Source organism: Saimiri boliviensis, chromosome 10 (assembly GCF_048565385.1).
Source record: "Saimiri boliviensis isolate mSaiBol1 chromosome 10, mSaiBol1.pri, whole genome shotgun sequence".
Lineage (NCBI taxonomy): Eukaryota > Metazoa > Chordata > Mammalia > Primates > Cebidae > Saimiri > Saimiri boliviensis.
The window spans coordinates 67,588,512-67,601,768 of record NC_133458.1 but is presented as its reverse complement, the minus strand read 5'-3'; the positions used below and the strand labels follow the sequence as shown (position 1 = coordinate 67,601,768).

General features: G+C 36.7%; 1 protein-coding gene across 9 annotated transcripts in view; it reads left to right on the top strand.

Annotated features, from left to right (window-relative positions):
• Positions 1-13,257, top strand: part of MTERF1 (mitochondrial transcription termination factor 1) — a 491,946-nt gene that overhangs the window by 369,826 nt on the left and 108,863 nt on the right. For all 9 annotated transcript variants that reach the window (XR_012512108.1, XR_012512106.1, XR_012512107.1 and 6 more), the window contains one exon: positions 12,921-13,061. The gene's annotated coding sequence lies outside the window, so the exon portion shown is untranslated. The remainder of the gene's footprint in view (positions 1-12,920; positions 13,062-13,257) is intronic.

Below are 13,257 nucleotides of genomic sequence, written 5' to 3'. Positions count from 1 at the left end.
CTAACTAGGTTCTGGAACTAATTTGCTCTTTTTCATTTGCATCAATATATTTGTCCTCCAATGGCATATGTTTCATCAGGGCAACCATGTGGAAAATTCAGACACAAAGAAATATTTGTTTCTTGCAAGAGCAATGTGAATAGAGAATTAATGTAATTTTGATGCCAGATAAAGTACTTTGTGATAGGAGAGACATAATTATGAAGAGACTTACAGAGGGCCTCGGTTTGTTGGTCTTTGAATTTCTTGCATGGTAGAGTAACAAAGTTGGCTCAACCATTTCAAAAATCTGGGTATGGCGTGGATACACTTTATTATCTCCCTCTTTCTGAATGGAGTAGTTTGCAATTTCTGATTATAAGGATTTTATAAGGGATTTTTCATGCAGACTTGTTCCAATAGGGTAACAATAATGGCACGCAGTTGAGAGATGCTTTCCACAATGAAGCTCATCAGCCTTTGGGAAGCCAGATAAATCTATTGAATAATTTATAGCAACACTCAAGTGATATTTTAGAAATGGGGATTTATATGGTGACTCAGTTCTTACAGAGACAGTACAGAAAAATAAAGATGATAGTGACAATATTTTAACATAAATGAGTTAGATAATCCACATGTATTTCAAGATTTTAAGAAAGTTACAATGATGGAGAGGAAAGATCAATGGATAAGAAATCAGGAGCCAAGTTATTTCATATGGTAGTTGTGAGCATTCAGTGTAATAATAAAGTTGTTTGAAAATTAGAAATTACCTATAAGAGCAAGCTTAACAACTAGAATAACAGATGGACAAATCTTGACTAATATAAAAAAGAAAGAAAGAAAGTATATCTCCAGTAAAGCATAGGATTTGGCATTCCACTGAAATGTAAGTGGTACCACCTTCTAAATCTAGAACTGTTTTGTTTGTTATCTTGATTTTCATATTAAGCCTCTGCATTAATGAATCCTTTTATGCAATTTATGAAATCACAGCTTCAGTATAGGTCCCTAAGAAGGATGACTGAGAGTTATTGATGGAAGGCTAAAAATGTAAAGGAAAACCCTCATTTTCCTCTGTACTGTCTTTGTGAACTCAGAAGCAGGAAAATGTGATGGGGATATTTTAGTAAGGTCTTCAGTGTGACACTACCTTCTGAGAGCTGACTGGCCAGGTTCACATGATGCTTCATAGACTGACTCAGACCCCTGGCTAACACAGACCTAAATGGAAGAGTACTAAAACAGAATAAGTAGAATTTTAAAAATGCATTCTTATTAGTTTCTATGAGGATATTTTATTTCCAAGTCTTTAGGAATTAAGGCAGAGTAATCATCAATCACCAAAAATGGATTTATCAAAATGTGATCATGTCAAGACCCTAATGAGTCTACTTTAATAATGGAAATTATTAATTTATAATCAGCTTATTAATTTTCATTTGTTATATTCAAAAAGTTTGTCATCTGTCAAATACAATATCATGAAACCTTAGTTTTACTATGAATTTTCTTTTTTTTCCTTTTTTAAAAATTTTGGGTACAGGGTATATTAGTTTGTTCTCACACTGCTAATAAAGACATACCTGAAACTGGGTAATTTATAAAGGAAAGAGGTTGAATTGACTCACAGTTCCGTGTGGCTGGGGAGGCCTCACAATCATGGTGGAAGACAAAGGAGGAGCAAAGACAAGTCTTACATGGTGGGCAGGCAATAAAGCTTTTGCAGGGAAACTCCTTTATAAAACTGTCAGATCTTCTGAGACTTATTCACTACCACGAGAACAGTATAGGGGAAATACCCCCATGATTCAATTGTCTCCACCTGGCCCTGCCCTTAACAGGTGGAGATTATTACTATTCAATGTGAGATTTGGGTGTGGACACAGCCACACCATTATCAGAGGGTCTGATTCTGTTACCCAGGCTGGAGTGCAATGGCACCATCACAGTTCACTGCAGTCTTGACCTTCCAGGCTCAAGCAATCCTTTTACCTCAGCCTCCCAAGCACCTGGGACTACAGACGTGCACTACCATGCCCAGCTGATTTATATATTTTTAGTAGAAACGGGGTTTCACTTTATTATCCAGACTGGTCTCCAACTCCTGAACTCAAGCAATCCACCCACCTCAACCTTCCAAACTGCTGGGATTACAGGCATGAACCATTGTGCCCAGTCACTGAATTTTCTTAAAACTTACATTGTTAGTCAAAGATCAACTTCTACCTAGCTTCTGCTTATTCTAAGCCCCAAAGAGTGAAGTTCAAAGCTTTCCTTATGATTTGGTGGTCTTCAGAGTATTGGAAAGTTAATGAATCATTATTTTTCTTCCAAAATTTGATTGAATTTTCTCTTCCTTTTCAATTTATAAAGAGAATTGCTTATGAACAAAGAGAAAAATTGTTTTGACAATATTTTAGCCCAACAGGAAGCTCTGTAAATATCTAAAGAAACCTCACTCCTCAAATATTTCAAGTCATTTTTTACAGATGCAAGATATTTAGACAGTTCTAACCAGCTCAATTTCCTTACCCTTTGGCATTTAGATCTCTCACTTTCAAAAATAAAATGTAATAAAAATGAAAAATAATTTTAAACAGCAGGAAAATAGAAATAATGAATCATCAGTGGGGCTGGAAAAGCTTAGTTGTTTATCCTGCTGAAGCTGCTGTTCTTTTTATTTTTCTTGAATAGTTAGGTGGGGACAATAGACTGAAAGACTATTATGAGTCAACTTTCTAGGCTCTATTTTTATTTCCGTGTTCTTGCACCTAGGTGAATTTCCCCATCAACCAAATACTGAGATTTTGAGTGTATTATTGAGGGAATGTTTATATAGGCTTAAGATTCTTGGATTAAAGGTGCTATTTAAGAAAGAATATTATTGTTATTACTCATGAAAAATAGTTTTAGTGCTGATTTTGGCAGAGGCTGGCAACCTTCGTATTGGCTAGGAAAAAAAAGTCAACACAAATTCATCAAGCACATTTCTCTGCACTAGAAACTAACGACATCAGAGCTATTCGACTTGGAATTAAGAATACTTCCTTTAGAAACTAATAATCAAGCATGAACAATCGTTCTCATGAAAAAATACAAATAATTTATCGACTCAGTTAAGTTTTAGCTATTATACTGGCACAAATAGACAATAGACTCGTTGATTCACTTTTCTCTCTAATACCTGAATTAATTCTATCCTTTATCCAACCCACCTGAAGCAGAGTAGATTATCCAGGAAGAGTCTTTATAAATAATTTTTATTTCTATGCTCTGAGAGCCACATTTCCTTAAAGAGAAACTAACAGAGAATGGCCATGTATCAGGAAACTGTATTTTTTTCAAAGCATTTGCAGAGATGAGGGTATGAGGGTGGATTATCAACAATAAAGTTAGAGTTTCTTCCACCCACATTTTCAATTAGGATGACTTCAGCTGCAGTTAACAGAAAACCTCTATTAAACAGGCTAAAATAATTATTAAGACACAGTATCTCAGGGCTCTGTCTCTACCTTTCTGACACCCACTTTGGCTTTGCAATGCTTACTTGTCGAATTCATTCTCAGGCAGACATCAGGATGGCTGCAGCAGTTCTGGGCATCTTATCCAGACACAACTGTGTCTAGAGAAAGAAAAGGGACCATGTCTTCCTTGTTAATTTTTTAGGAGCAAGGAAATCTATCCCATAATCTCCAACCCCACCTAGCAGACCTTCCTTCATGGATCATCGGTTACAATCAGATCACATGCTTTTCCTAAGCCAGACAGTGGCAAGGTGAATAAGATTAGCAGGATTGGTAGACTAATTGGATAAAGAAAAATTATGCTGGGAGACCTCCATCATGATACCTTTACCTGGGGAGTATTTAGTTCAAATTTCCATAACATAAATCCCCTTAAGTACATATCCCATTATAAGTCCAGGGTATAATTTGGGTAAAGTCCTGAAGTTGCTAATTAAAAAAAAAAAAAAAAAAAAAGTAACCTAACCACTAAAAGCATCCAGCATTAAGAGTTTCTCTTCATAGAATCTGTGTTTTATGGATTCCGAATAATGAACTGAAGGACAAAAGTAGGAACTGCAAAGAGTTGACAGCTTTAAATATCTTCACTACACTTTCTAAGACTCCACATTCAAAGTCACCTATCAAATGCCCAGGCAAAGAAGACAGAAAGGACAGGGCAAAATAATTATCCCTATTTTAAGGACTTCAGCCCCTCCATGCAAAAAGCATCTTCACCAGTCAAATTAGTTAGACTGGGGTCATGAAAAGATAACTGGATAGGGAGCTGGGAAATACTCAGCTTTGCTATATGCAGATGTGATCTCTCATGAGCAAGGAACTTTTCTGTGTGACCTTATGCTTAGGTAACAGGATGGTCTGTGCTGAGGTCCGTAATGCTTTTTTTTTTTTTTTTTTTTTTTTTAACTCTAAGAAAATATGATGTTGGTGTTCTTTAATTTCTGTTACGTCTCCTTAAAAAGAGGTACTAATATGGAGAAAAATTGCTTCAAGTCAAATAGCCCAAGAAAAAGCAAATGTAGCTAAACAGGACTGGGCCTAACAGACCCTGGAATAATTGAGTACAACCTCTCTGAGTGACCTCAGGACCAAAAGCATGGCTTATTTATGAAGTCCAAAAGAAACATAATGCCTGGATCTCAAATACCTTTAGCAGTTGCCCAGGATTTTTCCCGGAACCACTTCACCAGCCGCAGACCTCCATGGGCGGTGATGCCCCTGCCTGTGCCTGGCTCAGCCCTGGGCTCACCACAGGAGGTAGCTTCTCCACTCAGCCTGGTGGCCTGCGCTTGGCTTTCACTCCTGCCGGGATCCCACACTCCGCACGGGATCTGCGCTCAGTTCGCACGCAGCTGGGCTGGGCAAGCCACAACCTGCTTCCGCCTTGGGCGCCAGCGTCTGGACGAGGGGAATGCTGTGGCACCCGAACAGAGATGCCAGCAACCCTGAAATCCCAGGAGGGTGTTACAGTGTGCTAACAGCTCTTTTGGTCCTATTTTCCTGTTCTGGCCTACGGCTCTGGGGCTGGCCCAGCCCCACTACGGCTTCCCATCATGTGAGGTGGCTTGCCACTTCTGGCAGAGGGTGGAGGACTACAGTGTTACAGCCTTTCCAGTACTCACGTTTGGCAGGTCCCAGTTCTTGTTCCACATCAAAGAATAATGAAGTTACACTGACAACCGAAAGTGACTGAAGTTTTACTGAGCAACAGATCTCAGCAGAGAGGGGACCCCAGAGGGCAGCCCACTTTCGGAAGTCACGTGGTCTCTTCTCACCTAATGGCGGGCAGTCCCAAAGTGTGGCTGAATTTGGGGTTTTTAGGATCTTAGAATGGAAGTGTTCATGCTGATTGGTTTGTGAGTATGCAAAAAAGTCTAAAACAAAGGCACCATTGAAAGATGGGCATGACAGTGTAAAAACCCAATTAGGGAAGGGTAGGTATATGTAAAATAGGAGAAGGTTGGGGATCTATCAGAGGAAAGTGTGCCAAACAGGAAAAGAGGTTCTGAATCTGGTCCATGGCTTTATCAAGACTTGTAGCTTGGCTTTCAGGCTTTAAAGTGTCCTTGATTTGAAGGTGAGGTTTCACCAGAATCCTGCCTCATCTGCCTAGGGGTTTGTCTGCCTCCTGCCCCTATCAGCAGTATTTATGTGGAAGAGGAAGAAGAGAAGAAGGAGTACCTAGGAAAACATAAATTGAATAGTATAGAAAACACTGTTATCTTTCAACTCTTCAATTCCTGAGACATTGCTATTTGCTCAGGTGATCTTCACCACAACTTAGTGATGTAGAAAGAAAATATACTGTGGCTCCCATATTACAATAAAAAAAAAAATAGAAGAGGCAGAGATTCTAGAAGAACGATATTAGCCAAGTCAGGAACAGAATTGATGTTTTCAATGGCAAGTAGTCTTTAGGGGATTCCACATGTTTTTTTAACCACGATTCTCCTATTTGTAAGATAATTTTACAATCTAGTAGCTGTTCAACAACTAACTTCTAATAAAGTTTTGATTGGTGGTATTTTCATAGATTCAATAAATGCTATTGATATCTGTCATGTGCCACATATGCTTAATGATGTCTCCATATTGAAGTATGTTTATTCGTAAAATCTGAATAGTCCCTCTGGGTTGAAAAACCTTCTAGTAAGCTGAGATATTTTGTCCTTGACTTTAAGTCTCTTTTTTGTATTTATTAAAACAAGAAATAGAGTGACTGAAGAGCTAAGAGAAAGGCTTTTGCCCCATTCCATACTTAATGCCTTCGTGGCTAAGCACTTAGCAAAGCTTTTCCTAAAACTACCTGCATAGTCAGAGACAGAAGCAGTTTATGTTACTTCGAGGTCTTTCAAATTGCTGCACCTACTTAGCTATAAAGTTTCTGGGGCAGATTAACACTGCTTTTCCCAGTTAACTTAAACACCATTATTCCTAATCTTTTAAACTGTAGTCATTTGGCTAAGTAAATTCATCAATTTGTTCCATTATTATAAATCCATGATTATGCCAGGCACTTAAGTAGCAAAGGAAATTTCAGAATGATGATTTAGCTCCTCTTGGTCCAAGAAAAAAATGCCCTGGTGAGGGATGGAAACAAGTCCTGGCAGGTAACAGTAAAACCAGTGTTTTCTCTATAGACCATGATGATACTTGCAATTACTGTCACCTAAATCAAAATGATTAAAGTAAAATCATGTCCTTCCAGATGCTCATCATACACTTCCTCACAGTAAATTAAAGTCACCATTAAACATCTGAAATGCCTATAATTTGAACCACAGCTGCAAGAAAAGTCACTCAATTGTGAATTTGTTAGACCATATATTATTTCACCAAGTGTAGGGTTTTCCTTCCCAAGACCAGTATTGCCCCCACTGGGATAATTTTTTTAAAGAATGACATTGGCTGTGCTCTTAGCTACTCCATGACTAAGAGGTAGCATGCTAAACAGGAGAAAAAAAGTCTACTTTGACAAGTAACTTTTTAAAAATAGAACTAATTTTATGTTTTAGGTTTGAACTGTTGAGTCTACTGTTCATCATAACCATCTCTCTTCCCTCCCCCACCCCAATATACACACACCCCATATCAATAGTGTCAAGATATCAAGCTTGTCATAAAAATTTTTAAGATAATTCTAAAACCATTATTTAAACTACAGTGTTCATTTCTCCCCACAAATTGAGCCATTTGCTAAGTAAACAGATTTGCTTAATTATGGCCTGATTTCCCTCTAGTGTCCAAGCCTCTTTTCCAATGGAGAAATAGACAAGTGGGGATAAAATAATCAAAGAATAAGAGAAACAGAACAGTTATATAATTCACAAAGAGAGTAATCACTCTTTCAGTTACCAAATTGGATTGCACTTTTGAGTAACTTTGAAATGTTAAAAGAAACTCATGAGTCTTCCTGGTGATTCACTGAGAACTAACACAGAAGGTTCTTCTATAGCACTGTCAATCATTTCATGAGTCTAGAAATTAAAGAAAACTGTCTCTTGGATAGGTCGTCAAGAAAGAAACAGCTCCCTAACTAGGTAGCTCTATTATGTAAAAATGAAAAATTGTACAAGTACAATTTAAAATTTTTGAAATTCAAGTATATTTTGATTTTTTTTAATCTTAGAAGGTGATTCCCTAAGCAGATAATGTATCTTTTATATCCATCTAATCCAGGATAACAGTGGGGAAAAACTGGAACTGGTTATTGAATACTTATTCTTCATAGAAAATGACTCTTCATCTAATACTTTGACAAAGCGTTTTCTTTCCTGGGTAAATGGTGAATAGTAGAGTTACTCAGTTACATGGGAAATTTATATTGAAGCACATTCATAGGCCACACCGTGATATTTTGGTCAATAATGAATTGCGTATAGGATGGTGGTCCCATAAGATTACATAGGAGCTGAAAATTTCCTATTGCCTCGTGATGTCTTGATGATCCCGACCCTGTGTAGGCCTAGGCTAATATGTCTGTTTGTGTCTTGGTTTTTAACCACAAAGTTTTAAAAGTAAAAAAGAAACATCTGAAAAATATAATAAGGATATAAAGAAAATATTTTTGTACAGCTGTACAATGTGTTTGTATTTTAAGCTAAGTGTTATTGCAAAAGAGTCTAAAAGTTAAAAAAATTAAAAAGTTTATAAAGATGTTACAGTGAGCTAAAGTTAATATATTATTGAAGAAAGAAGTTCTTTGTTTTTTTGATACAGGGTCTTGCTCTGTCATCCAGGCTGGAGTGCAATGTCATAGCTCACTGCAGGCTCAAACTCCTGGACTTACAGGATTCTTTCACCTCAGTCCCTCCCGTATCTGGCATTACAAGCAAGCGTCAACCACACCTGTCTAATTCTTTTATTTTTAGTAGACATGAGGTCTCATTATGTGTTCCAGGCTGGTCTCAAACTTCTGGCCTCAAACAACCCTCCTGCTTTGGCCTCCCAAAATGCTGGGATGACAGGCATGAGCCACCATATTGGGCCTGAAATTTTTTAAAAATAAATTTAATGTAGGCTAAGTATATAGTATTTATAAAGTCTCTGTAGTGTACAGTGAAGTCCTAGGCCTTAACATTCACTCACCAGTCACTCACTAACTCACCCAGAGCAACTGCCATTCCTGCAAGCTCCATTTATGGTGAGTGCCCTATACAGGTGCACCATCTTTAAAACAGTTTTACTGTATCTTTTCTATGTTTAGATGTGTTTATACATACCATTTAGCCTAGGTATGCAGTAGGTTATACTATCTAGGTTTGTGTATATACATACATATGTTGTGAGAACTCTATGATGTTCTCACAATGAGGGAATCAATTAATGACATACTTCTCAGAATGTATTCCTATTGTTAAGTGACCTATAATGGTATATAAAAAATTGTCACACTATTTTCAAAAATGGTTGTACACACTCCTAACAGAATCTAGGAGACTTCCACTTGCTATACATTGTTACCAACACTTAGAATTGTCAATCTTTTTAATTTTAGCTATTATAATGGGTATGAACTGGTATGATTTTGGTTGTAATTTGCACTTAGAGGAATGGCTAACAATATTGAGCAATATTTGGTGTTCTTATTGGAATTCTGAAAGAGTTGATGTAAAATTGATGTTATTGATAGAATTTGTATTATTAAAGTACCAATGTTGAAAAATAAATTAGTTGCAAGGTTTTTAATGGTTAACTTTCATATATGCTTATAATTTTAATTATCAACTTAATTTCTTGATAGAGATAGGACTATTTCAATTTTTTATTTTTTGAGTCAGATTGGGTGAGATGTGTTTTTCAAGGTATTTCATTATTTTATGTTGGTGATGTTTTCCTATTAGTTTTCATTAGCATCTGTGGTATACTTCTCTTTCATTTCTGATATTGAAAATCTATGTTCCCTCTCTCTCTGACGTAGAGTCTGTTTATTTCCTTCTTTTTGCCCTTGTCATTATTATGTCCTTCCTCTTACTTTGCTGTCCCTTTTCTAGTTTTTAAAACTTTAAATAGATTTTTTTAAGTTTATTTTTTAGAATAATCACAAAAGCAATACATTCTTCTCAGCACTGCTTTAAATATCTCACAGATTTTGATATTTTGTGTTTTCACTATCTTTCACTTCTACTTTCTAATTTCCCTTTCCATTACTTCTTTAGCCCTTGGAATACTGATCAGTGTGTAATTTTATTTCCATTTTTGTGATAACTTATTTTTGATTATTAATGTAACTTCTGTCTAGTCAGAAAATATGCTTTGTTGAAATGTATTGAGATTTATTTTATGGCACAGTATATCTTGGTGAATGTTTCATGTGAACTAGAAAAGAATATATTTTTTCAGTTATTGGGTATACTGTTCTATAAAAGTTAATTAGGTAAATTTGCTTAACAGTTTGTTCAGGCCTTTCACATCTTTTTTTTTTTTTTTGCCTATTTTTCTCTTCAGTTACCAAGAGATTTGTGCTGCAATCCCTAATTATGATCGTAAATGTGCCTATGTTGCTCCCTTGATTCTGTCTATTTTTGTTTATAAATTTTGAAGCTGTCATTCAGCAGAAGAATATTTAGGGGTATGGTGAAGTCATATCAATAAAATGTTCTTCTTTATCTCTTACAGTACTCTACTACCTTTTCTCTTGAAGTCTGAAATTAATATTTTCATATGAATTTCCTTATGCTTTCTATTTGCATAATACACATTTTATCATTTTTTTACTTAAACATTTTTATATATCTAGGTGCATTTCTTATAGGCTGCATCTTGTTTGGTCTTGCTGTTTTTATCCAGGCCAATAATCTCTTCCTTTTAATTAATGGTTCAGTCCATTTACATTTAATGTAATTTTTATGTGATTGAGTTTAAGTCCACCCTTTTGTTGTTGGTTCTCCATTTGTCTCTTGGGTTTGTTTTTTTTTTAATTTATTCTTCTGTGGTTCATTTCTTGCCTTCTCTTGGGTTAATCAAATATTTTTAGTGCTCCATCTTACCTCTATTTGTGTCTTGACTAAACATCTTTTTATTATTCTGTTTTTACATAGTTGCTCTAGAACTAACAAAATACACCCTTAACTTATCAAAGCACATTTATATACAGTAATAGTCCATTTTATACTTCTTACTTCACATCTGAAACTTTATAGTTCTTACTTTACAAGTTATAATCTTATAAAATAATATTACAAGTAACATACTGTTACTGTTTTAACAGTACCTGATATATCAGTTTTCTGTTGCTGTATATAATTCCATGTACCTGATGTATTAGTTTTCTATTGCTGTCATAATAATTTACTATAAATTTAGAGGCTAAAAACAATACAAATGTATTGTCTTACAATTCTGTAGGCCGGAATTCTGATAGATCTCACTAGGCTAAAACTGAAGTATTGGCAGACCTGTGTTCCTTTCTGGAGGCTCCAGGGAGAATCTATTTCCCACTCATTCAGGTTGTTGGCAGAATTCAGTTACTTGAGATTTTGAGACCAAAACTCTCATTTTCTTGCTGATTGTAAACTGAGGACCATTCTCAGTTTCTAAAGGCCACTACATTTCTTGAATTATGGCCACCTTCATCCATATTCAAAGCCAGCAACCACTGCTGAGTTAAGTTCTTTTCACAACACATCTCTGACCCATTCTTCTGCTTTACTCTTCCACTTATAAGTCCTCATATCATTAGATTGAGCCCATCCAGTATAATCTTCCTGTTTCAAAGTCAGCTGATTCACAAAGCCCTAATTCCATCTGCAATCTGATATTCCCTTTTGTCGTAAATGTAGCATATTCACAGGTCCCAGAGATTAGAATGTGGACATCATATTCTGCCTATCACCCTCCCCTCCTCACTCTAAATATTTATGGCATTATTGTTATTCCTTTTACTTTTATATCTGTTATATACTCCACTTTACAGTGTTACTAATTTTGCTTTAAAACATGTTGTCTTTTACAAAGGGCCACATACTGTATGATTTCACTTATATGAGATGTTCAGAATAGGCAACTTCATAGGAACAAAGTAGATGAGTGGTTCTCAGGTGCTGAGGGAGATGGAAAATGGGGAGTAACTGCTAATGAGTACAGTTTCTTTTTGAGGTGATGAACTGTTCTGGGATTAGATAGTGGTGATGATTTCACAACCTTGTAAATATATGGAAAACCACTGGATTGCAAATTTTAAAGGTGGGAAATTTATGGCATGTGAATTATACCTAAAGCCTGAATCTAAAATTTCAGGGGATTATGAAGATAACAGTCTAGAAGATTTACTTTAGAAGTGCTAAACATGTAAATGCTTACCTAGTAACCCCCTTGCAATTTTTGCTAACTCTAGGATAAGACCAATGACAGTGATAGATCTTCCTTGACATATTTGCAAAGACCTGGAATCAACCTAAATGCCCATTGATGATAGACTGGACAAGGGAAATGTGGCACATATACACCATGGAATACTATGCAGCCATAAAAAATGATGAGTTTGTGTCCTTTCTAGGGTCATAGATGAATCTGGAAACCATTCTTAGCAAACTGACATAACAACAGAAAATCAAACACCACATGTTCTCACTCATAGGCAGGTGTTGAACAATGAGAACATATGGACACAGGGAGGGGAGCATCACACAGTGGGGTCTTTTGGGGGGGATTAGGTGAGGGGTAGCGGGGGGTAGGGAAGTTGGGGATGGACAACATGGGGAGAAATGCCAGATATAGGTGACAGGGGGATGGAGGCAGCAAACCACATTGCCACGTAGGTACCTAGGCAACAATCCTGCATGATCTGCACATGTACCCCAGAACCTAAAGTAAAATAAGAAATTTATTTTAAAAAATGTATTTTCACCCATTCATCATTCCAAAGTCTCTACATCAACATATCAACTGCCTAAAAGTCTCTTCCCCTCTTTCACCCACGTAATTTCTCTCTCAGTACCCACTGATGCAGTCTACTTCCCACTACTGGTCTCTGTTTATACCAATATGATGTGTATACCAAGATAAATACACACACACACACACACACACATACACGCACACCATGAATTATTACTAATACTCAAATCTCTTCCCCAGTGGAAAGAAGGATCGGGGGGAGTCATATGTATTAGGTACGTGTGTGTTTAGATGAAGTGAATTTAGTTGAACTGAATGCAGATCAGATAACTAGCTAATGATATATGAAGACAGAATCAGTCTTGTGTGGAAATGATAAAACTTGGAAAGGTTTGAGATTACAGAAGGCAGGCTGAGAATGGGCAGTGAAAGTCAACGGGGGATGATGGTCATGCCAAACAGCATAGTTGAAATGTTAGGCTTTGTTGGCAGAAAGGTTCACAAGGCACATCAAGAAGAAACTCTCAAGCTAGGTAACCTTGAACTAATGCCCTATCTTTTTCTGTCTCCCAGGGAGTTGTGAAAAGAAATCTGGGAATTTCATCTTGCTTGGTGGAGTACTCTCAGCACAGCTGGCTTATGGTCCTCCTGTGGTGACCAAGAATGTGTGAGGATGAGTGGTCAGTAGGATGGCAAGAGAACTGACTTCAGGGGGTAAGTGATAAATCACAGCCTTTTCTTTCCCAAGTACTCCTGCCTTGCAAGTCTTCCCCTGAGCGAACATAGATACCAGAATTCAAATAAGGTACAAATATTCCTTTTAGAAAAGGAGGGTCTCACTGAGCAATACATGAGATTTTTTGTCTTCCTCCACCATGGAAAGGCATGGGGGCAGCTTACAGAGTTAGAT